Source organism: Taudactylus pleione, unplaced genomic scaffold (assembly GCF_031769625.1).
Source record: "Taudactylus pleione unplaced genomic scaffold, aTauple2 ptg000386l, whole genome shotgun sequence".
Lineage (NCBI taxonomy): Eukaryota > Metazoa > Chordata > Amphibia > Anura > Myobatrachidae > Taudactylus > Taudactylus pleione.
In genome coordinates this window covers 6,335-31,006 of record NW_028284787.1, presented here as the reverse complement: position 1 = coordinate 31,006, position 24,672 = coordinate 6,335, and the positions used below count along the sequence as shown (strand labels likewise).

Below are 24,672 nucleotides of genomic sequence, written 5' to 3'. Positions count from 1 at the left end.
GAATAATTAGGACAGTGTGATCGCAGACAAACAACAGTGAGATGAGAGAGATTCATGGAACGTGGGTACGCAAGGAGGGCAGTACAAAGAAGTCTGGAAAATTCTAAAACATTATATAAATTGTCTGGAACAATGAGAATCCCAAAGAGTGGACGTGTGATCTTTTCCACTAAATTCAACAATAGGGCAAATGTAACAAGGAGGATACTGAAAATGAGATGGCCCCTATTAACTACTGATGCTACACTAAAAATGAAAGAGACACCACCACCAATAATGGCTATCAAAAGGAACTCCAGTTTGAAGCAGTTGTTACTTAGACCAACGATGAACCCCGAACCTCCAAAGGGGGTCGACTGGCTGTTGGAAAAAAAAAACGGGTTGTGTAAGCTGTGGCAACTGTATTACATGCAGGAGTTTGCATCAAGGATCTTCCTTCCACACCCAGATACTGGAAAACAGATTAAGATTAGATACCGACCTACCTTGTTTGATGGACTATGTTGTCTATATTCTGGTGTGCCCGTGCAGCCTTTACTATGTGGGGTTAACATCACGTACATTCAGAGAGAGAATTGCGCCCCCTCTGCGCCCATGCTGATATAATGTAGTGGAAAGTAATGCGTATGACAAGGTCTGCGTTCCAGTGATGGGATGCTTGGCCACTGCGCATGCATCGATTCGGGCAGCCCTACAATTGCGTATATCTGACAAGCCTGTAGCCCGGCACTTTATTGAGAAAGACCACCAGATTTCGTCACTCAAGTGAAGGATTATCGATTGGGTATCCCCCCTGGTTCGTGGGGGAGATCGCATTAGGAAACTACACCTAAGGAAAAGTGGATGGATCAGTCACCTTGACACTGTATCACCCAGGGGACTGAATGAACTTAAGCCGCTTTCAGTTTTTCTACCATAGGGATATATCTATATTCCATGCTAGTAATATGATCATATGGGGTGTGTGAATATGCGTACTTTATGGTCACTATGATAGGCCTTGGGAAGATGTAAGTATTGCGGTATTTGATGGACACATGCATATATTATTTCATCTATGTTTCATGTATATGGAATCAGTGAGTAACCAATAGTGTTGGTTATGTATAAAAAATGTTTCCACTCTGCGCTGGTTTAGATGAGGTTATCTTAGTGATTAATCATAGCCTTAGGTTGAGGGTCTGATTTGGTCTTTCAAGAAAAAGTCTTTATCTGATATGGTGTTTATACATCATATAGTTTTGTGAATAAAATAACACTGACTTGTGTCACATTAGCTGGGTCCCCAGACTTGGATTACCCTAAAATAGTGAATATATAGTCGAGATACTACACATGAACTGGTGTCATGCACCCACTGGAGAGCTCTGTCTGTACTACCTAACATCATGCTCTAACTCACTGTGTTCTAATATACAGGGCCGTAGAGAGCCCGGCAGGGCCCTGGTAAAGGAGGGGGCATGGCCTAATTGCAGCCGGCATGGCCACACCCCCTTGACAACAAAAAATAGAAAAAGAATCACTTTTGCAGCGCCGCGCAGTTGTCCCCCCCCCAGCCCGGCGCTAAGTGGGGGGGGCATTATCAATGTGATTGCTCCCCCCCACAGCCATAGGAGACTGCTCCTGGCTGCTGCAGGCCCCACCAGGCCCCTCTAGCAAGCCCGGGCAAACTGTACCCGCTCCCCCCCCTCCCCTCTGCGCCCATGCTGATATAATGTAGTGGAAAGTAATGCGCATGACAAGGTCTGCGTTCCAGTGATGGGATGCTTGGCCACTGTGCATATGCAATGGTCTTGAACCACATATCTGACATGCCTTAAGGGAGGTTGGGGCTCTGTGGTCCAGTGATGGATTACTGGGTCATGACACCCGTGGCGTTCTAAACCTGGTCTCTACCTTTTACACCTGAGTTGATGGGTGGTAGGGCGCATGCTCTGTGCTGTGCGCTCCAGCGATGGGAAGCACTGCTACTGCGTGTGCGCAGAAGCCGCGAAACACATGACTGTGCTGACGCTGGCATCTGAACTCAGTGATCCAGGAATGGGGCACTGGGTTGTGACATTGCAGGCGCACAGGTGATGTGTCCTGTGATGTAGAACGAGGTACACATGCTGTGGACAGGGAATGGCAGACATGGAGCCCGGGGTGGTGTGTGGCATCTTTGTTTAATGTTAGTACATTCCCTTTTTGCATAATGGTATTGATAGAAGTCCGGCTCTTTAGTTTAACTACTTGGATTAGAGGAGGGGTATTAATAGGTGGCTTGAGGCATTTGATGAGGGTTGTTTGCAGAGTGTAGCTGCTATTGATCTTGTTGACTCTTTAACATATCTTATGATAAACTGGACATGGATTGCAAGCCTTGAAAAAGGTCTATCCTTAGACGGAAACGTCGGCTTTTTGTCATATGCAACCTGGATTTGCCTGTTTATGCAGAGATGAAAAATAAACAAAATTGATGTTTTTCAATCAAATCTGGTGAGTGCCCTTGTGACTGTATGGTACAGTTCTGTGTGTTGATATCTTGACTCAATCCTAATAGGGAGCACCCCAGTTAGTAAGACAGGATGAAGGCATGAGTGCAGAACCACATTAATATATATATATATATATATATATATATATATATTTTTTTTTTTTTTTTTTTTCATTCAACAGGTACATTTTTTATTTGTAAAATAACTATAGAAAGTAAATGACATTAAGATTATGAATTTTTTCTAAATAGGAAATATGGTTTTGTTTTTTTTACCGCCGGTGACAAAGCTGGTCCTTATATGGCACAATGACCTGCCTACCTTTTGCCTAGATAACTTTCACCATGACTGATGCCTGTTAATGCAGTCAAAATGCTTATAACTATTATCTGTGTTCTTCCACATTGCATACACCAATATGCCTTGTAAAGATCTAATCAATATTAACAATATATTACACTGCATTTATCCACACGCTGCGATATTGGGGTAAACCAGCCTTATAAACTTATTTAACTTCAGCATCGAACCTGCCAAAATCATGCTGGTGCCATACATTTATTAACCTATATATTATTAGTATATAAATCTAACAATACTCAGTATATATGGTGAATGTTGGATAGATTATCTACACTACTTGCTGTATTTTTGGGATATATACAAGATTTGCTAATGGTTCATTGGGTTTTCAGTGTGTGACATGATCCACTGAATGGATTGCAAAGCATTATACCATGCAGTGTTATAAAAAACTGTACATACGAGTACAAGGCAGTAGATCAGGGTTACAATTGCAATATTAAAAGGGGGGGGGAATAGGAGGAGGGCAGGACACATGCCATTGTAGGACACATGTGGCCAGTTTTGCTACAGTGTTCACAAAACCTGTGAACTGCAGCTGCGTACTGCTGGGTAATCACACAGCTGTCAACACTTAGCGGACAGGCTACAGATGTTTAGAGAAAGGCCTGGTAGTCGCATGCAAAATGGGACAGAAAAGACGACTCTTTGTTAGGGGCGCTCTTCCGAAATGAATAAACTGATGTCAAAATTACTATTGAGAGGATTGATGTGAGTAGAGATAGTTTAAAATAAAATAATTAATTATACACTAGTCTTGTCTTTTATTCCAAAATGTATTTAAGACATTTGTGAAAAGAAAAAAAGGGGGAGGGGTGGCTGTGTATAAATAATTAGTATTAATGACAATAGTTACAAAGCCATGTCTGGTGTCAAGGAAATTGAGGCGAAAATAATACATTTATTGTAGATGTGTAAGCATCTATTCTGGACACAAACGGCACTGATAGGAGAGAACCCAGCTATATGCAATTCCTATTATAGGGTTATATCATGAGCTCCAATCCACTATCAGGATTATAGTAATGTTGCATATAGGTAAATAACAACTAGTTTCCATCCTGTCTAATCGCACATGGTGAGAAAAAGTTCCACAATACACCACAGAAGACAGAAGACCGATTATTGACTTTAACAGCGAAAGTCAACACTGACATGTAATACTGTAGGTATCAAAAGAACATAAATGTTGATTTTGAACAATGTTATCCTGTATATTAAATTGCCCAATATGCTGTAAAAACAAAAAGGCAAAATTATAAGTCCAGTCTTAGACAATAAAATATGTATTTAATAAACAGTTTTTCACATACATTTTCATTTCTCACATGTAGTAGTAACAATACACGTGTTGGGTAAACAATCTAACAAATATTTTAACATATAGTATAGTGATAATTACACCTTATGCAGTAATTGATAGTGTATGATCCATAAACAGTATGGGTGTGTGTAAATATATATACAGTACATATATCTCATACACACACACACACTTTAGCATATATTATTACCAGTTATTTATATAGCACACACATATTCCGCAGCGCTTTACAGAGAATATTTGGCCATTCACATCAGTCCCTGCCCCAGTGGAGCTTACAGTCTATATTCCCTAACTCATGCACACACACACACACACACTAGGGATAATTTTTGTGGGGAGCCAATTAACCTACCAGTATATTTTTTGGAGTGTGGGAGGAAACCGGAGTACCCGGAGGAAACCCACGCAAACACAGGGAGAATATACAAACTCCACACAGTTAGGGCCGTGGTGGGAATTGAACCCACGACCTCAGTGCTGTGAGGCAGTAACGCTAACCATTACACCGTCTGTGCTGCCCCATATAGTCTCTGTGATAAAATTTCAATGAGATGGGGGGTTAAATAAAAAAAAAAGTCTAGTACACCTGATTGCCCTCGTTTCTACTGTGTCATCGTAAGAGGGGGATAAGTGGCCAGTACAGAGGGGAACTTCTGCTGCTAGTATGTATGCAACTTTACTGTCCTGCTGTCAGAAACATTGCAGGACGTGAAGTGCGGCTACCAATGAGAAACAAGAAAGTCCCGGATTGGAAAAGGTGATACGTGTTAGGGTGAAGGAACTGAAGTGCCAGTCCCCATGTACAGTCAGCACAGATGGCAGCAGACATCCCCTTCTACTTCTGGGGGAACAGCAATGTCACTGCCCTCTCTTTCAGTAGCTGTATACTAATGTAACTTGAGTGCCCTTTTGCTTTGTGTATTTCAATCCTATTGTTCATGCCCCCCCACCCTCTACATATACGGTAAGCATCATATACGCTTTTAAAAATAAAACTTGGAAGTAGCTTTATATTAGTAAATTCATCTTGGCTATGCTATTTCCACAAAGGTAACTCAGGTACATATATATTTAGAGTATGGAATTATATAGTCCATGTAACCGTACATATCCAGTAGACAGTAGAATGCTAAAGGCACTTGCTGAAGAGTTGCAGAATTTCATAAACCTAACCACAATAATAGCACTAGGTCTAGGTCTGACAAATGAAGGTAAGCAGCAGGCTAGCCAAGCAAAGGAGCAAGAGAACAGCTTTCCCACAATACCACATGGATACTTACCTTATTGTCCTTCTTTAACAATTAACAAATATATATATGAACCCATTTTCGCTGTATTCATTAAATCTGATTAAAACCACACCTAAAATAAATTTGTGCCAGTCCAAGTTACTGCAGTTGTAAAATAAGTAGGTAAACCAGAGCAATCACTATGAAATAATTTAGGTTGACACCCTGTTGCAATCAAGTGAATGTTTATTGTTGTTAATAAATAAATGGCTCAAACACAAATAAACAATGTTACATTTAGGAGGAGGCTTTAGGTAATCAAACAGGCAGCTAACGTACTATATGCAACAATGTAAAAAAAACTAAATTAAACTAAAACATACCTGGAATTACAGTTTACAAAAATCTCACTGTAACTCACTATAAATAAATCAAATCCAAAAGGTTCTGATTTCCCTCCTTATTTTATTTTGTAAATCCAAAAACAGAAATCATTTTGTAAATACGAAGAAAACTCAAATTATACTATGATACAGGTACAGTAGCAATAGTAATCTCATACACTACAAATGAACATAAAACCTTACAGCTACAGAGAGGTGCAGTAATCCAGTTATTTTCTTCTTGGGATAAACTAGACAAAGCTGGTAGAGGAGAGAGAATGTTACTTACAGTTTGTGTAAATCTCCTGGCTCTCAGCAGCTTCCCTCTCAGATGTGATGCACTGGTTAAGCTGCTCACACTATAAAACCAGCATATCCACTCCCCTCTAGCCAATCACAGATACCTGCATATCATTCAGCAATCAGCTGCATCTCCAGAGACTAAATCTATCAACTTTCCCTATTGTTCTGTACTGCGTAGGTTTATTAGTACTATATATTTGTGTTAAGTCAACAGGTTATTAATAACAAATTCATCAGATTCACATTTACAATCCAGTTTGCAATGAGGGTTCTGGCATAAATTAAATCTCATAATTAAAGCACAACTAGTTTGGAATTCTAGAGACACCCCCTTGTATATAAATACTAACAATGGTTGTTTTCATGATACACCAATAAATTGAAATGGCATGATAAAGACAATATTAAGATGACAATTAAACAAAGATTATATAAAAGCTAAAGAAACTTATATAAATTGTCAGATAATTAATTTAATTTAGTCAAATACTCCATATTACAAAACCTATTAATGTCGGCAATAACCATAGAGTCAATCAGGATAAAATGAAGGCTGGCTGGCATGACACTCCGCTAAATATATATTGCAATAAATAATAACCATGTTAATTTAATTTCAGAACTGGGTAGCAAGAAATTTGTTTTCTAAAAAGCAAATTCGAAGGAGAAATTATAAGGTTTGGGGGATGTAACAGAGTGCCCCTGTTTTGTGATTTCTATTTCATGGCAAGGCGTGGCGAGTTTCCAGTGACTTTGGAGTAAAAGTTGAGGTATGAAATGGGCTACAATTTAGAAGGTACCAATGTAATTCTCAAGTGACTTCCATTGTGAGCTATACATTGGGCGTTCTAGACAGAAACCATTGTATGCATTGGGAGTTATGGTACACATCCACTAGCAGACGAAAAAACGACTGCACGGTTAAGACATTGTAACCTTTCAGTCGTTTCACAGTCTGTGCTGTGCCTACACTGAACATTCAGTCATTCAGTGTAGGCACATCAATCATCCCCGACCATGATCAACCGGACATTACTCAGCCGATGATTGATGTCGGAAAAGACCAGTGGAAGTGCGCATCGCTGGCCGTTTCCGACATTAATGTGCCCGATTCATGGACGATTCTTGAGCGATTGAACAATAATGATATCATTATCATTCAATCGCTCAAAGAAATCGGCAAGTGGATGTGCCTTGCTGGGATTAGACAGTCGGGATTTAGACCGTCTGCAAGGAGTGTATGATAATGGTGCTCCAGCCAATCAGCTCCCAACTGTCATCTGTTGAAACAGAGTTTCATCACTCAGGTCCGTATTCAATTAGAGGTGAAAAGTCGGAAAGGTTTCGCCTGTTTCAGAGGCGAAAACTTTTTGCACGCATTCCTGACTTTCGCCCTATTCAATTCCACACCACGCAAAAATGGAAAGAGGTGAATGCGGAACAGGCGGAAAGTACTGTCAGAAGTGGGGAAGTCAGTCTGTACCCCAGAAAAAGATGCACTAACATTGGGAATCAATGTACAAGTGTACTAATACCCCTAAATAAAAGTGTTTGGGGAACTTAAGTAGCTTAAATAGCTTCTTATTAGAGTCTATGCAAAAGTGGTGAAGAATGGCATAAAGCAGTATTTTTTGGTGAAAATAAGTAGTCCTGTCAAATTTGGGGTACTTGAAATTGGGTGCAAGCATATTTAAAGGTTTCTAAAGTGAACTTTTAAAAAATGTAAAAAACGCACCTGCTACATGCACCTGCAATCCCCAAAACACCTGACCCATCAGTGCAGACCCCCAAGAAGTCTATTTCGCTAGTTTTTATGCTTGCCCCCATTTTTGACCTTTTTGCCCCAAACCTGAAAGTACTTTTTCGGGGTGTTAGGTTTTTTTTTCTTCATGATTTGGCCTTTGGGGAACTATGCCATGGGTTTTGGGTCGTTTTCCCACTTTGCACTCCAAAATAATGATTTTGCACTTCTTTTCACCTGCTATTCATAGGTGAATCTTTTTCGCCTATTACATTGCATTGAGGTTTTTGCCTCTAATTGAATACGGTCCTCAATTTGAGTGATAAAACTTGATGATAAATGAGGCCCTCTTTGTTATAAAAAAGAGGTAATAGCTACAGATATGTTCTCACACGCCTAACTTCAAGATGCCTGGCGCGATTGAGCTGCGCCGAGTGGCAGTGCCAGAATAAGGGGGGGCGGCACAGGAGGAAAGTGACCCTGGAACCCCCTCTCAAAGGGGGCCCCTCTCTCTCAGAAGGCTCCCCTGGCCTTTGTTCGCAGCTGCAGTGCAGTAGTAGAGCACTGTGATCTGAAAAAATGGAGGCGAGGAATGACGGAGGTGGATTCCACGTAGGGGGCAGGGCTACACTGCACTGTGAGAAATCAGGGCCTGGAGCAGCATGGATAGGAGAGAGGAGGGGAGGAGCAGCAGCTGCAGACAGTGTACCAGAGTGTAAGGTAAGTGGGAGGATACCATATGGTCTGTATTTTTATATATAATTAGGTGTGTGACTGTATGTGTGTGTGAGACTGATGACAGTGTGTGTGTGTGTGTGTGTGTGTGTGTGTGTGTGTGTGTAACTATGTGATGACTGTATATATGGTTATGTCTGTGACTGTGTGTGTGTCACAGTATGTGTGTGTATAAGTGTGTATGTGTATAGGTGTGTGGCTATATATGTATGTGTATAAGTGTGTCTATGTGTACAACAGTACATAAGTGTATGTGTGTGTGACTGTATATCTTTGTAAAACAGTACATATGCAGTGTATTTATGCATGCCCCCCAACCATCACAACTGAGGTGCGACAGTCCTTTTTTTTGGGTACTGTCCCATCTGAGGGCTGGGAGGAAGTTAGGGGGGGTGGCCCGGTGTCTAGGAAAGTGATGTACATGTTTTCATTGATGGGCCCAAGCAGGGGGGGGGGGTTTGGGCCGGTACCCGCTGGGCCGGTCCCGTTGTTCCCTCAGTGGCCTTCGCTGACCCCTCTGCTGGGCCGGCTGCTGCGATTGGAGCCGATCAGGCCGTATTAGGAGACAGCTTCTGCGCAGAAGCTCAATTAAGCAAGTAAATGGCCAAGGGGGAGCTGCTGCTCATGTCCAACCACAGCAGCTCTTCACATGGGCCTTTGCGAAGCTCGTGAGTTACTAGCAACGTAGGAGGAACCGGGCAGTAAGGGTCCGGGATTGGAACTGGGGACACGTCACACAGGGGAGCGAGAGGAACACAAGCAGGAAATGAAGGGATAAGACAGACCCGTCCACAAACACCGACCTGCCTGGGGTAAGTGCACATGGGTGGGGGGACAGCACCTCTATAGATGTGTGTGCAGGGTAAAATGGGGGTGCACCCTCCTCACCTCTGGGGGTATCATGCATGCTGTGCACTGCTTGTATTATAGCAAAGCCCTCCAATATCACTATGCCTGAGTGATATGGCAGAGCATGGCTATGTCTCTTCCAGCTGTCTGAATCTTTCTCCCTTATCTCTGTCCTCTCTCTCTCTACATTCTAACATCCCCTTTCTGAAGACTGTCATGAGCAGTTCAGTGGCACTCTGTCTGCAAGCACAGTGCGGTGTAATCCTGTGTGTGTTGTAGCAGTGTGGTGTGATCGTGTGTGTGCTGAAGCAGTGCGGTGTAACCCTGCGTGTGATGTTACTGTTTGGTGTAACCATGTGTATAATGGAGCAGTGCAGTGTAACTCTGTGAGCTAGTGTGGAGTGTTGGAGAGAGGGGACGGAGAGTGGGCTAGGAAGTGGCTGGTGAGATGGTGGTGACATCCGGCTGAGCTTGACCCAGCAAATGCCTGGTAATATTGGAGTGTCACGGGTCTGTTGCTGAGAGTAGTAGCATACATAGAGGATTAGAGGCCATACTCACACGATCTGCACCTAGCATAGGGCAAGTTTTAATGGTACGACCAATGGTGGCGTCTCAAGACACACAAAGCACGATTTCAGCGTCTGTTGACACTGACAGCAGACGCCTCGGTCCTTGCAAATTGGCATGCACAAATGTACACCAGGGAAGGGCATTGTAGCAGCAATAGCATAAAGTCGGAGGTGCAAAGGCTGCGAATGCTTAAGAATCAGATTCAGACCCTATGAGGGGGGAGTATCCTGCCTCTCTCCACAGACCCCACCCCATTATGGCTGCTACCAGGAATTTCTCGTGCTGGTTTTCCATCCCAATCCACCCCTGTGCTCAAGGCTTGCAAAGGAGGACTTTATCCCCGTGACCCAATGTTGCCCTCTAGGGCCCCCAGTCTTAAGTGCCCCGGGCTCCCCAAAGCCTTAATCAAGCTCTGCCAATTGGTGTAGTGTCTTTTTCTCTGTAATGTACGTCTTGGTCATAACTCAATGCGACAAAACTGCTTCACTAGACTGCACAGATTAATTAGGAACACCTGAAGGGTGACTTACGACATGTTATGTTTGATTAAGGAGTATTTCTGTAGAGTTTGCAGTGAATCTCATTAAATTACATATAGCATCTTGAATCTCACCAGTTTTGCTAAATCGCAGCCTATTACATCCCACGCCTTATATTAGCACCCTGAATTTCTAGCATTGTGCTAAATTGGCTTTAATGACCTCTTGGCAACTATATATAAATTAGGGGTGAGCGGGTTCGGATTTCTGAAATCCGAACCCCCTCGAGCCCCCCCGATCCGAGTCCGATCCGAGTCAGGCTCGACTTTTCCCGCCTGACTCGGATTCTGAAATCGAGGCAAAACGTCATCTTCCCGCCTTCCGAGTCTCGCGGGTTTTGGATCCCATATAAGGTACCCACGTCGGCGCCATTTTCTCACTCGGCTGTGGACAGTGAAGAGGGAGGGTGGGAGTTAGGGCTGTGTAGTGTAGTGTAGTGTAGTGCTGCTGTTGTCCACTACTTCAAAGTCCATAGGGGCTGGCTGTGTTGTGCTGTGCTGCTGTTGTTAATAGGGGCTGTGTCCACTACTTCAAAGTCCATAGGGGCTGGCTGGACTGTGTTGTGCAGTCAGTTCTCCATAGGGGCTGTGTCCACTCCAAAGTCCTGTGCAGTGTCCCAGTCCTAAAGAGGTGCTGTAGTGTTGTCCAGGGGGTGCTCTGTCCATCAGGGGTGCTCCCCCCAAGTGCTAAAAAAATAATATATTTTCTGTGTTTGTGAATTGTGTGTGCAGTAGCCGCACGTGCATCAACAAAGTAGTGCCAAGCGTGCGCCTGTGTCATAAGTAAAGGGCCGGCTGGCTTGACCGTTAAAGGGTGCTGTAACCCCCGAAAGTACACTCCAGTCCAAACCAAAAAAAAATTATTTTCTGTGTTTGTGAATTGTGTGCGCAGTAGCCGCACGTGCATCAACAAAGTAGTGCCAAGCGTGCGCCTGTGTCATAAGTAAAGGGCCGGCTGGCTTGACCGTTAAGGGTGCTGTAACCCCCGAAAGTACACTCCAGTCCAAACCAAAAAAAAAATTATTTTCTGTGTTTGTGAATTGTGTGCGCAGTAGCGGCACGTGCATCAACAAAGTAGTGCCAAGCGTGCGCCTGTGTCATAAGTAAAGGGCCGGCTGGCTTGACCGTTAAAGGGTGCTGTAACCCCCAAAGTACACTCCAGTCCAAACCAAAAAAAAATTTATTTTCTGTGTTTGTGAATTGTGTGCGCAGTAGCCGCACGTGCATCAACAAAGTAGTGCCAAGCGTGCGCCTGTGTCATAAGTAAAGGGCCGGCTGGCTTGACCGTTAAAGGGTGCTGTAACCCCCAAAGTACACTCCAGTCCAAACCAAAAAAAAATGTATTTTCTGTGTTTGTGAATTGTGTGCGCAGTAGCCGCACGTGCATCAACAAAGTAGTGCCAAGCGTGCGCCTGTGTCATAAGTAAAGGGCCGGCTGGCTTGACCGTTAAAGGGTGCTGTAACCCCCGAAAGTACACTCCAGTCCAAACCAAAAAAAAAATTATTTTCTGTGTTTGTGAGTTGTGTGCGCAGTAGCCGCACGTGCATCAACAAAGTAGTGCCAAGCGTGTGCCTGTGTCATAAGTAAAGGGCCGGCTGGCTTGACCGTTAAAGGGTGCTGTAACCCCCAAAGTACACTCCAGTCCAAACCAAAAAAAAATTTATTTTCTGTGTTTGTGAATTGTGTGCGCAGTAGCCGCACGTGCATCAACAAAGTAGTGCCAAGCGTGCGCCTGTGTCATAAGTAAAGGGCCGGCTGGCTTGACCGTTAAAGGGTGCTGTAACCCCCAAAGTACACTCCAGTCCAAACCAAAAAAAAAATTATTTTCTGTGTTTGTGAATTGTGTGCGCAGTAGCCGCACGTGCATCAACAAAGTAGTGCCAAGCGTGCGCCTGTGTCATAAGTAAAGGGCCAGCTGGCTTGACTGTTAAAGGGTTCTGTAACCCCCAAAGTACACTCCAAACCAAAAAAATATATATTTTCTGTGTTTGTGACTTGTGTGCACTGTGGCTGCACGTGCATCAACAAAGGAGCAGCGCCAAGCGTGCGCCTGTGTCCCATAAGTAAAGAGCCGGCTGGCTCATTTCTTAAAGGGTGGTGTAACCCACAAAGTGCACTACTCTCCAGCAAAAATAAAAAAATATTTTCTGTGTTTGTGTGCGCTTTAGCCGCACGTATATATATCAATATAACATAAATGGAGGACCAAACTTTCTCTGATAAAAATAAAATAGGGAAAGATCAAGAACCACTTCCTACTAGTGCTGTTGCTGCTGCTGGGAGTTGTTCATCATCCCAGAGAGGAAGTAGGAACATCACTACTTTTACTAAACAATTGACCCTCCAACAGTCCCTAGCGATGAGGATGAAGTACGACAGCAGTCATCCTGAAGCAAAACGTATAACTGAGGCCTTGACTGCTATGTTGGTGTTAGACGTGCGTCCGGTATCCGACATTAGTGCAGTGGGATTTAGACAATTGATGGAGGTAGTGTGTCCTCGGTTCCAAATCCCGTCTAGATTCCACCTGCATCCTCAAAGCAGCAGCGACAAGCGTGCGTCTGTCTGTTAAAGGGTGGTGACACCCTCAAAGTGTGCTACACAAACAATTAAAATATTGTTCTTTTTTTTCTGTCTTTGTGAATTGTGTGGGCTGTAGCCGCACCTGCATCCTTAAAGCAGCAGCGACAAGCGTGCGTCTGTCTGTTAAAGGGTAGTGACACCCTCAAAGTGTGCTACACAAACAATTAAAATATTGTTCTTTTTTTTTCTGTCTTTGTGAATTGTGTGGGCTGTAGCCGCACCTGCATCCTTAAATCAGCAGCGACAAGCGTGCGTCTGTCTGTTAAAGGGTGGTGTAACTCACGAAGTGCTCCAAAAAATAAAAAACTATTTTTTTTATGTGTTTGTGAATTGTGTGGGCTGTAGCCGCACTTGAATCCTCAAAGCAGCAGCGACAAGCGTGCGTCTGTCTGTTAAAGGATTACATCGGTGACAGCATCCAAGTAGGCATGTCAGACAGTCCGTACCTGTACTGGCAGGAAAAAGAAGCAATTTGGAGGTCCCTGTACAAACTGGCTCTATTTTACCTGAGTTGCCCCCCCTCCAGTGTGTACTCCGAAAGAGTGTTTAGTGCAGCCGGGAACCTTGTTAGCGAAAGGCGTAGGAGGTTGCTTCCACAAAATGTGGAGAAGATGATGTTCATAAAATGAATGATCAACTCTTCCAGGGAGACCAGCCTCCAGAACGTACAGAGGGACCTGTGGTTCCAGCAGGGACGAATTAATACTCTGTGAGGATGAGGATGTACATAACACTGAAGAGGGTGAGGAATCTGTGGATGAGGAGGATGAGGACGACTTCTTGCCTCCGTAGAGCCAGTTTGTGCAGGGACAGATTAATTGCCAGCTTGTTTTGTGGGGGCCCAAACGAACCAATCATTTCAGCCACAGTTGGGTGGCAGACCCTGGCGCTGAAATGATTGGTTTGTTAAAGTGTGCATGTCCTGTTTATACAACATAAAGGTGGGTGGGAGGGCCCAAGGACAATTCCATCTTGCACCTCTTTTTTTTCTTTGCATTATGTACAGTTTGGGGCCTAGTTTTTCAATGCCATCCTGTCTGCCACTGCAGTTTCACGCCTAGATGGGTCACGTGTTTGTGCCGCCCACTCGTGTCGCTTAGCATAGTCATCCAGCTACCTCGGTGCAACCTTTTGGACATAAAAACACTATTGTGAGGTGTGAGGTATTCAGAATAGACTGGAAATGAGTGGAAATTAAGGTTATTGAGGTTAATAATAGCATAGGAGCAGAAAAACCTACAAATTCTGTGATTTTAGCTGTTTTTATGCTTTTTTTCAAAAAAATACAGATCCAAAACACAAAACCCAGAACCCAGAACCCAAAACACGGAAGGGTGGTTTTGGCAAAACCAATCCAGATCCAAAACACGAAGAAAGATCCAGATCCAAAACACAAAACACGAAAAGTGGCCGGTGCACACCCCTAATATAAATCCCCCCACAAGGGTGTAAATTGAAAATGGTGCTAGTTGCTATGATCTGGTCTATCTAATTGTGCTATATGGAAGGATCGCCCCATTGCTATTTCTATTCTTTAGACACCCATTGTGAAGACGCCTTAGATGCACAACAGAATGGAATACAGTCTTACTTACAGATCATCTATTTCTGCAGGGCATACCACAGATCATATGGTAAAGCTTTTGATTCATTTAGATATCTAGGACATTATATAAATAAACCATGTGAGCAGTATAAAGACAAAGAATAAACAGATACGTAACTTTTTATTTATATAGTGTTTTTCTCCAAATAGGACTCAAATCACTTTATATTTGCAGAATAAAGCACATGATCAAATGCATAATAAATGATGAAAGTAGAAGTGCCTGAATGAAATGCTCAAGTACACAGATTTGTCCTCTCTAGAAATCTTCTAAAACAGACTCCGAACTCACCTGAGTGTGAGAGGCAGCAAGTTCCAGAGAGTAGGAGATGCAAATATTAATGCTTGGATTAGTTCTAGGCCTAGATTGATTATGTTTCGCACCCATGATGCTTTTTCGCTTACTGGACTTTTCACCTACATCGCGTGTTTTGCAGGCAAAAAAGTATAACGCGCGTCCCCGCTTATCCCCGTATTCAATTTGAAAGGAAGCAAAAACGGCACCCGGCAAAACAATCAGGCGAAAAGTCCTGTCAGATTTGGGGAAATCAGCCTGACAGTCTCCAAAAGATGCACTGACATGGGGGTTCACTATGGATACCCCGCTAAAGCCCTGCTAAAGGTATTTGGCCACTTTAAATTGTCTCAATAGGTGCTATATAGCATTTTTGCAGAAGTGGTAAAGAATAGCATTTAGCAGTTTCTTGTTGTTGAAAATAACTAGTGCCAGCAAATTTGGGGTAATTGAAAATGGGGGGCAGCATATTTAAAAGTTCCTAAAGTGGGGTTTAAAAATCGTGAAAAATCCACCTGCCGCAAGCACCTGCAATCCAAAAAAACACCTGAGCCATACTTTGGGACCCCCCTGGAATCTATTTCGCTAGTTTTTAACTTTGTCCACCAACTTTGTTTTTTTTTGCCCCCAAAATGAAAGTAATTTTTTTTGGGTGTTCTTAAGTCTTTAAGATTTTTTTGACGCAGTTTACCTTTGGGGGACTGCCTTAAGGCCGCACGGGGGTTCATTACTTTCAGAAAAGTTCCAATTAGTGTGTGTGTGTATATATATATATATATATATATGTATAATTAATATACTAGTAAAAGGGACCCTCAGTCGGCACCCGAGCGCCCTCTGTCACACCCCGCCTCCCTTCCTACCCTGTTCCTGGGGGCCTGGCAGGTTCTCCTCCTCTCTGACAGCTAAGTTTGTCCAGTCTTCCTAGCAGTGGGAGCTGTTGGATGGACACTGCGCACCACGGCTCCCACTGAGAATGCATGTCTGATTCCAAACAGACCTTACAAAATGATTATATATATATATATATATAAAATTATACAGACACACACTCACACATATATATATATATATATATATATATACACATATACACATACACACACATACAGGTTCAGTCTCCCATAGCCAATGGCAGACTCAACATGTATATATGTGTGTATATTAGAGATGTGCGCCGACCCCCGTGTTTTGGATCTGGATCTCCCCTGGTTTTGGATCTGGATTAGTTTTGCCAAAACCTCACATTCCGTGTTTTGTTTTCGTGTTTTGGTTTTGGATCTGGATGTTTTCTTAAAAAAATAAAACCGCTAAAATCACATAAAATGTGCGTTTTTTTGTTCCTACAGTATTAATAACCTCAATAACATTTACAGTCAGGTGCATAAATATTGGGACATTGACAGAATTTTCATATTTTGGCCTCTATTCACCACCACAAAGGCTTTGAAATGAAACAAACAAGATGTGCATTAACTGCAGACTTTCAGATTTAATTTGAGGGTAATTACATCCAAATCAGGTGAACGGTGTAGGAATTACAACGGTTTCAATATGTGCCTCCCACTTTTTAAGGGGCCAAAAGTAATGGGACTATCAACTCAAAAGCTATTTCATGGACAGGTGTGGGCTATTCCCTCATTATTTCATTATCAATTAAGCAGGTAAAAGGTCTGGAGTTGATTCTAGGTGTGACATTTGCATTTGGAATCAGTTGCTGTCAACTCTCAATATGAGATCCAAAGAGGTGTCACTATCAGTGAAGCAAGCCATCATTAGGCTGAAAAATCAAAACAAACCCATCAGAGAGATAGCAAAAACATTAGGTGTGGCCAAATCAACTGTTTGGAACATTCTTAAAAAGAAAGAACACACCGGAGAGCTCAGCAACACCAAAAGAAGACCATGGAAAACAACTGTGGTGGATGACAGAAGAATTATTTCCCTGGTGAAGAAAAACCCCTTCACAACAGTTGGCCAAATCAAGAACACTCTCCAGGAGGTAGGTGTATATGTGACAAAGTCAACAATCAAGAGAAGACTTCACAAGAGTGAATATAGAGGTTTCACCACAAGATGTAAACCATTGGTGAGCCACAAAAACAGGAAGACCAGATTAGAGTTTGCCAAACAACATCTAAAAAAGCAATTACAGTTCTGGAACAACATCCTATGGACAGATGAGACAAAGACCAACTTGTACCAGAGTGATGGGAAGAGAAGAGTAAGGAAAAGAACTGCTCATGATCCAAAACATACCACCTCATCAGTGAAGCATGGTGGTGGTAGTGTCATAGCGTGGGCATGTATGGCTGCCAATGGAACTGGTTCCCTTGTATTTATTGATGATGTGACTGCTGACAAAAGCAGCAGAATGAATTCTGAAGTGTTTCGGGCAATATTATATGCTCATATTCGGTCAAATGCTTCAGAACTCATTGGACGGCGCTTCACAGTGCAGATGGACAATGATCCGAAGCATACTGCAAAAGCAACCAAAGAGTTTTTTAAGGCTAAAAAGTGGAATGTTATGCAATGGCCAAGTCAATCCCCTGACCTGAATCCGATTGAGCATGCATTTCACTTGATGAAGACAAAACTGAAGGGAAAATGCCCCAAGAACAATCAGGAACTGAAGACATTTGGAGTAGAGGCCTGGCAGAGCATCACCAGGGATGAAACCCAGCGTCTGGTGATGTCTATGCGTTCCAGACTTCAGGCTGTAAATTCCTGCAAAGGATTTGCAACAAAGTATTAAAAAGTGAAAGTTAGATTTAGGATTGTTTAGTTTGTTCCATTACTTTTGGCACCTTAAAAAGTGGGAGGCACATATAGAAACCGTTGTAATTCCTACACCATTCACCTGATTTGGATGTAATTACCCTCAAATTAAAGCTGAAAGTCTGCAGTTAAAGCACATCTTGTTTGTTTCATTTCAAAGCCATTTTGGTGGTGAATAGAGGCCAAAATATGAAAATTCTGTCAATGTCCCAATATTTATGCACCTGACTGTATTTCCACTCGTTTCCAGTCAATTTTCGTTACCTCGCAATATTGATTTTTTTTCATCTAGTTAAAGGGCCAAAAGGTTGCATCCAGCTTGCTGGCTCAAAACTGATTGATATAATTATTAATAGAGTTGAGGACTGTGCAAAGATGATGGTTGGGATACCCACAATGTGGTCACAGGCCACTTGCACCCTAGTCCTGGGAATGGCAAGTGCAGGTCTGCACCCCAGATCTAGGAGTGGCGAGTGCAGTGGATTTCTGACTTTGTTTATGCGGTTAATTTTTATTAACCTTTTGTGATCATAGCTTTCTCATGCACCCCATGTGCATACTCGTTTATATTAACCTGTGTCAGCTTCTATCACACTACCAAAAAGAAAGCTATGTCAGGTGACTGCCTTACCTTTAAAAGCCATTAGCTGGCAGGTGAGCTTTAAACCAGGTAAAATTTTTTCAGTCTAAACTATGTGATAGCAGCTAACAGGTTTCCATTAGTGTGACGGATAGTGTAGGACCTGCAGAAAGTGGGGTCCCGTGATGTGGGCTGCGGGCTTAAATGCATTGATCGATCCATGAACTAAATCCCCATTATTTATTTACTTATTTATACATCATTGTGAGTGTTTAAACATGGTGAGTGCTGGGTTTTCTGTTTTTATTTATTTAAGCAATGTGGTCACAGGCCACTTGCACCCCAGTCCTGGGAATGGCGAGTGCATGTCTGCACCCCAGATCTAGGAGTGGCGAGTGCAGTGGATTTCTGACTTTGTTTATGCGGTTCATTTTTATTAACCTTTTGTGATCATAGCTTTCTCATGCACCCCATGTGCATACTCGTTTATATTAACCTGTGTCAGCTTCTATCACACTACCAAAAAGACAGCTGACACAGGTTAATATAAACGAGTATGCACATGGGGTGCATGAGAAAGCTATGATCACAAAAGGACTTGGGCCCAGATGGACGCAGCACCAGCCCAGATGTATCTGCACCAGCCCAGAATGGATCAGTGCACCTGCCCAGGACACAGCAGCACCTGCCCAGGACACAGCAGACAGCACAACACACAAGCAGGAGCACGTTGCACCATTCCCAGCCCTACAATACCCCCCCCTCCCTGTTCACTCTCCACAGCCGGAGTGAAATGGCATCTGCTGCGTGGTCCCTATATACTACATTGATCATAGAGACGTAAGCTCGCGAACCACGAGATTTCCGACTCTATGGTTTTGCCTCGGTTTTAAGATCCGAGTCAGGCCGGAAACCCTGAGCCTGCTTCGATCCGACTAGGATCTGCTAAATTCGGGTGGGTTTGGATCTCTTAGATCCAAACCCGCTCATCGTGCGCGTCTGTATTATATATATATATATATATATACACACACACATATACACAAACACACTGAAAAATAATGAGACGTGCACCTAATAGTGTAGTATTTTAAGATAAAATAAACTTGTGCTCAAAATAGGTAAAGTGTGTACCAAAAATTAAACAATTAAAAGTTTATCTGATGTCCAGGTGGTACTTTCATTGGTCACATTAACCCAAAACAACAACACATCCAGGGTTTTCCGCGGGGGCCATTTTCCGGTGTTCTGTGCAGCGCTGACACCCGCCACGGGACCACGGACAGGTAAGTTTAAAATAATATGGGTGCAGGGTGTGCGGTGTGGGGCCCCCCTTGACCCGGGGGCCCGTGTGCCCCGCACATACTGCACCCATTATAGATACGCCACTGTGCACAGCTTTCTCACGGCCTGAGTGTCAGCTGTTTAGGCTTTGGTGATGGCAAGACGGGGTAGCGGCTGCAGGCAAGGCATGCACCTGACCGATGGTACGATCTAGCAGTGGTCTCGTGTCCCCGCTGGTGGTGCAATTTCCGCCGCTCTCTCCCATGTCCTGATTATCAGTTGGTTGTACTCTAAGTGAGACGACACCTCTTTACTAGGCAGGATCAAGAACAAAGAATTCTGAATTCTTATTCTCTCATACAGAGATCCTTGCAGACAAAATGTGTCCAGAAGGGAATTTGGGATGTGGGATATATATCTATATCTATCTATCTCTCACTTGGAGAGAGCACAGCAGCCAAAAGGTCCCTACTAAATATAAAGAAATGGCGTCCACAGCTGAATAGTAAGATCATGATAAGAGCAGTATAGGTCAAAAGAACATCTGTTAGATACAGTGGCCAGAAGCATTGCATTTTGCATGCGATGCATCCCACCACTCATCGCATGCATGCTGGTTTAAATAATGCTGGCATGCATGAAGAAAATCACAAAGGACAGCTCTCCCTGTAAGAGCTGTCATTTGCATTAGAAGGACTTTGGAATTTATGACCCAGAAGTCCTTCTGCGCATACGTCGAGTAACACACGTCTCGAAGGGGGAAGTGCGAATAGGATCCCATAGGCTTTGTCATGGTTTTCATATGCTGTAGATCCGAACGTACAAACGGTATCTGGCACTGGTCCCCAGCTATAATAAAAAACAAACTGACTGCTCCTCCCCCGTCAGCCACGCCTGGCATGTTTTGCATGTAAGCCCTGCCCCCAAAGTTAAATCAGACGGCCCCGTCACAGAGTCTATAGCTAGTGCGTGGCGCTGCACCTCCCCTTCCATCTGTCCCTGGACTGCGGCTGCGTGAGATCCATGCACCGAGGAGCAGCAGTTACCAACGCCGGGCACAAAGACCTCACACACTGCTTCAAGCTGTGCTGTGAGCTCACTGAGCTGCAGCTTTGCACCTCCAGTGTCCTAATGGCTACTTGTGGGGGTAAGTGTAACATCCATGACAGGGTGTTTTCACTTTATTTAGAATTGATATTGGATATAGCTCCAGCTTCTATCTATATAATATATATATATATATATATATATTTACTGTCCCCATGATGCTAATGTAATATGCTAATCTGCACACCGTTTACAGAACAATTGTGGCGCCTCTAATATGCATTTCTAATGGGGAATTAATTTGATCATCCATGAGACACTATACTATGTGCTTATAATATTTATAGCCAACGATGAACTATATAGGCGTGGACTGCATATTATGTGAATTATATGTATGATTTTGTCTTCATGGGAACTGCTTTGTTCCAGTTTTCATTTTTGATCCATATGGTCGCACTGATCATACTGTGGTGTTTATATTATTGATACACCATTTAAGAAGCCAGAATCTGTTTCTAACATATGTGCAGCTATATGCTGATAGATGATACAAGATAATGTAATTAATAATATTTCGCCATCCACTTTTTGTACTTGTGTACATGTTTTTGCTCTTTTTACAATGGATATAATTAAGAGTTATGTTTTAAATAGTCTCTAGGCCTACAAGTGTGCCCCCACAAGGAGTCCTTTTTTCTTTTTTGTTTATGGTTGATATACTCCAGAATGTCATGAAGAGTGATCAGATGAATTGCAATTAATAGCAAAGTCCCTCTTTGCCATGACAATGAACTTAATCCCAAAAACAACATTTCCACTGCATTTCAGACCTGCCACAAAAGGAGCAGCTGACATCATGTCAGTGATGCTCTCGTTAACACAGGTGAGAGTGTTGATGAGAACAAAGCTGGAGACCACTCTCTCACGCTGATGGAGTTAGAATAACAGACTGGAAGCTTTAAAAGGAGGGTGGAGCTTGAAATCATTTTTCTTCCTCTATTAACCATGGTTACCTGCAAGGAAACATGTGCAGTCATCATTGCTTTGCACAAAAAAGGCTTCACAGGCAAGGATATTGCTGCTGGTAAGATTGCACCTAAATCAACCATTTATCGGATCATCAAGAACTTCAAAGAGAGCGGTTCAATGGTTGTGAAGAATGTTTCAGGATGCCAAGCAAGCACCAGGAATGTCTCCTAAAGTGGATTCAGCTGCGGGATCAGGGCACCACCAGTGCAGAACTTGCTCAGGAATGGCAGCAGGCAGGTGTGAGTGCATCTTCACGCACAGTGAGGCGAAGACTTTTGGAGGATGGCCTGGTGTCAAGAAGGGCAGGAAGGAAGCCACTTCTCTCCAGGAAAAACATCAGGGACAGACTGATGTTCTGCAAAAGGTACAGTGATTACCCAGTCCTCAGCAGTACAAAGTTATTTTTTCTGATGAATCTCCTTTCGGATTGTTTGAGGCATCTGAAAAAATGCTTGTCCAGAGAAGAAAAGGTGAGTGCTACCATCAGTCCTGTGTCATGAGACCATTTGTGTGTGAGGTTGCTCCTCAGCCAAGGGATTGGGATCACTCACAATTTTGCCTAAGAACACAGCCATGAATAGAGAATGGTATCAAAACATCCTCAAAGAGCAACGTCTCCCAACCATCCAAGAACAGTTTGGTGACGAACAATGCCTTTTCCAGCATGATGGAGCACCTCGCCATAAGGCAAAAGTGACAACTAAGTGGCTCGGGGAACAAAACATCAAAATTTTGGGGCCATGGCCAGGAACTCCCCATACCTTAATCCCATTGAGAACTTCAAGAGGTGGGTGGACAAACAAAAACCCACAAATTCTGAAAAACTCCAAGCACTGATTAGGCAAGAATGGGTGGCCATCAGTCAGTATGTGGCCCAGACGTTAATTTACATCATGCCAGGGTAAATTGGATGTGTTTTGAAAAAGAAGGGCCAACACTGCAAATATTGACTCTCTGCATAAACTTAATGTAATTGTCAATAAAAGCCTTTGACACTTCTGAAATGCTTGTCATTTTACGTCAGTATACCATAGCAACATCTGACAAAAAGGTCTAAAAACATTGAAGCAGCAAACTTTTTTGAAAACCAATACTTCAGTGTCCATTGATCCTCCTCCCTGCATCACTGTGTCTTCTCTTGCTGCTGTTGACTCAGCTCCGATCTCTAAACACTACAGGGCACTTCCTGGTCACATAACACATCCAAGGTGCCCATCAGTGCTCAAGCCATGCATCCCATATTCAGAGGTGTGCCTCAGTTAGCTCTCTTTCTGTGCAGCTTACTTCCCATGGTGTGGCCCCGGCCCCAGCTCTGCAAGCAGTGTCTGACTAAACAGAAGTGAGGCTGAGTGGTTGCGGCTTCATCTTCCGTATCCCTAAAGTCCCAGGGAGTTCATCAAAGCTGGTGAGTGTGAACTATAAAAATGATTACAATAAACAAAGAAGATGTTTATAAGTTATAAATATCCTCTTTATATTATTCTAATCATTATTATATCATATCTCAAGAGTATGACAGGGGAGGCTCAGTCTCCCCTGCCTACCCCGACTGCACGTCCCTGCTTCACAGCAGATCACCATAGACCTTTTTCCACCTTCTAGTGTCTAATTTCCCACACAGTTGACATAATTTTCTCCTCTGCTCACCAAGCCTGCAGCTTTGGTGTCAACATTGACTCCACATTCAGCTTCACTCCACACATCAAGTTCAGTCTTTAGGTTGGCAATATATGTGCACCTATACATTAGTCAAGAACACGGTGAAAGATGGTTTAACAGACAGTGAATGATTCTCAGGCAGATATTTATGTAGAGTATTAATTGCCTGACCCTCTGTAGCTGTGAGCAATGAGAGAATCCTAAAATATACTAACTGAGCACAAGCCAGGACTTAAAACTTTTAGTAGTTTAAAAGAGCAACGGAATAAGATTTCTGGCATGGAGGAACCTAAAAATAAAAAATTTAGAGTTGAACACAAGTCTGCTGCATTGAAATAAGTGTGGATCCCTGACTGCATTTAGAGCTGGCACCGGCTTAACCATCTGCTTGTGGAAATAGCTATCCCCATAATCATCAGTGCCCCCTATCCTAAATGCAAGAAATCCATATGAAACCAGACAGCTATATGCATATGAAATGGAAATAGTGAGTGGTGCTCACAATAATTTGCTGCCGTTATATTATCAAAAATGGTATCACCCTTCAATACCCAGGCATATAGATTCAATAATGACTGTGACAATGCAAGTGCGCACGGTGCTAAAATATATAGAAAAACTTAAGAATAAAAATAAATGAACTGCGCTAGGTATGTCTATACAGCTGCTGAATTAAAAAAACATCAAGTATGGAAAGGGAAAACGAGCGCTTGTTAAAACTAGATCAGGGAAAACAAAAAAAATGAAACAATAAAAAAAAAATTATATGGACAAACAAACAAATGAACAAACATAAAACACTGAAACCATATGTTTAAGCTCTTTTAGGAAAAATTGATGGCAGGTCCAAGCAAGCGTGCAGTGGTATGTTAAATCCAATGCGACCTAGCTGTCCCTACCTTAATCTGTGGCTTCTAGTGCTGGCAGCGTGTTGAATTGCCTGCACTGCACAGGAAGCTGCAGCTTCGTGCAGCTTCCTATGCAGTGCAGGCAATTCAACACGCTGCCAGCACTAGAAGCCACAGATTAAGGTAGGGACAGCTAGGTCGCATTGGATTTAACATACCACTGCACGCTTGCTTGGACCTGCCATCAATTTTTCCTAAAAGAGCTTAAACATATGGTTTCAGTGTTTTATGTTTGTTCATTTGTTTGTTTGTTCATATAATTTTTTTTTTTGTTTCATTTTTTTTTGTTTTCCCTGATCTAGTTTTAACAAGCGCTCGTTTTCCCTTTCCATATAGAAAAACTTATTACAATACTTCCCAATTGCATATACTGTATGG

The 24,672-nt window shown here is 42.8% G+C and overlaps 1 protein-coding gene across 1 annotated transcript in view; it reads right to left on the bottom strand.

Moving 5' to 3' along the window:
• The window catches only part of DDC (dopa decarboxylase), a 270,084-nt gene extending 263,671 nt beyond the window's left edge, over window positions 1-6,413 (bottom strand). The window contains exon 1 of the mRNA XM_088445615.1: window positions 6,069-6,413. The gene's annotated coding sequence lies outside the window, so the exon portion shown is untranslated. The remainder of the gene's footprint in view (window positions 1-6,068) is intronic.
• Window positions 6,414-24,672: the final 18,259 nt, after the last annotated feature.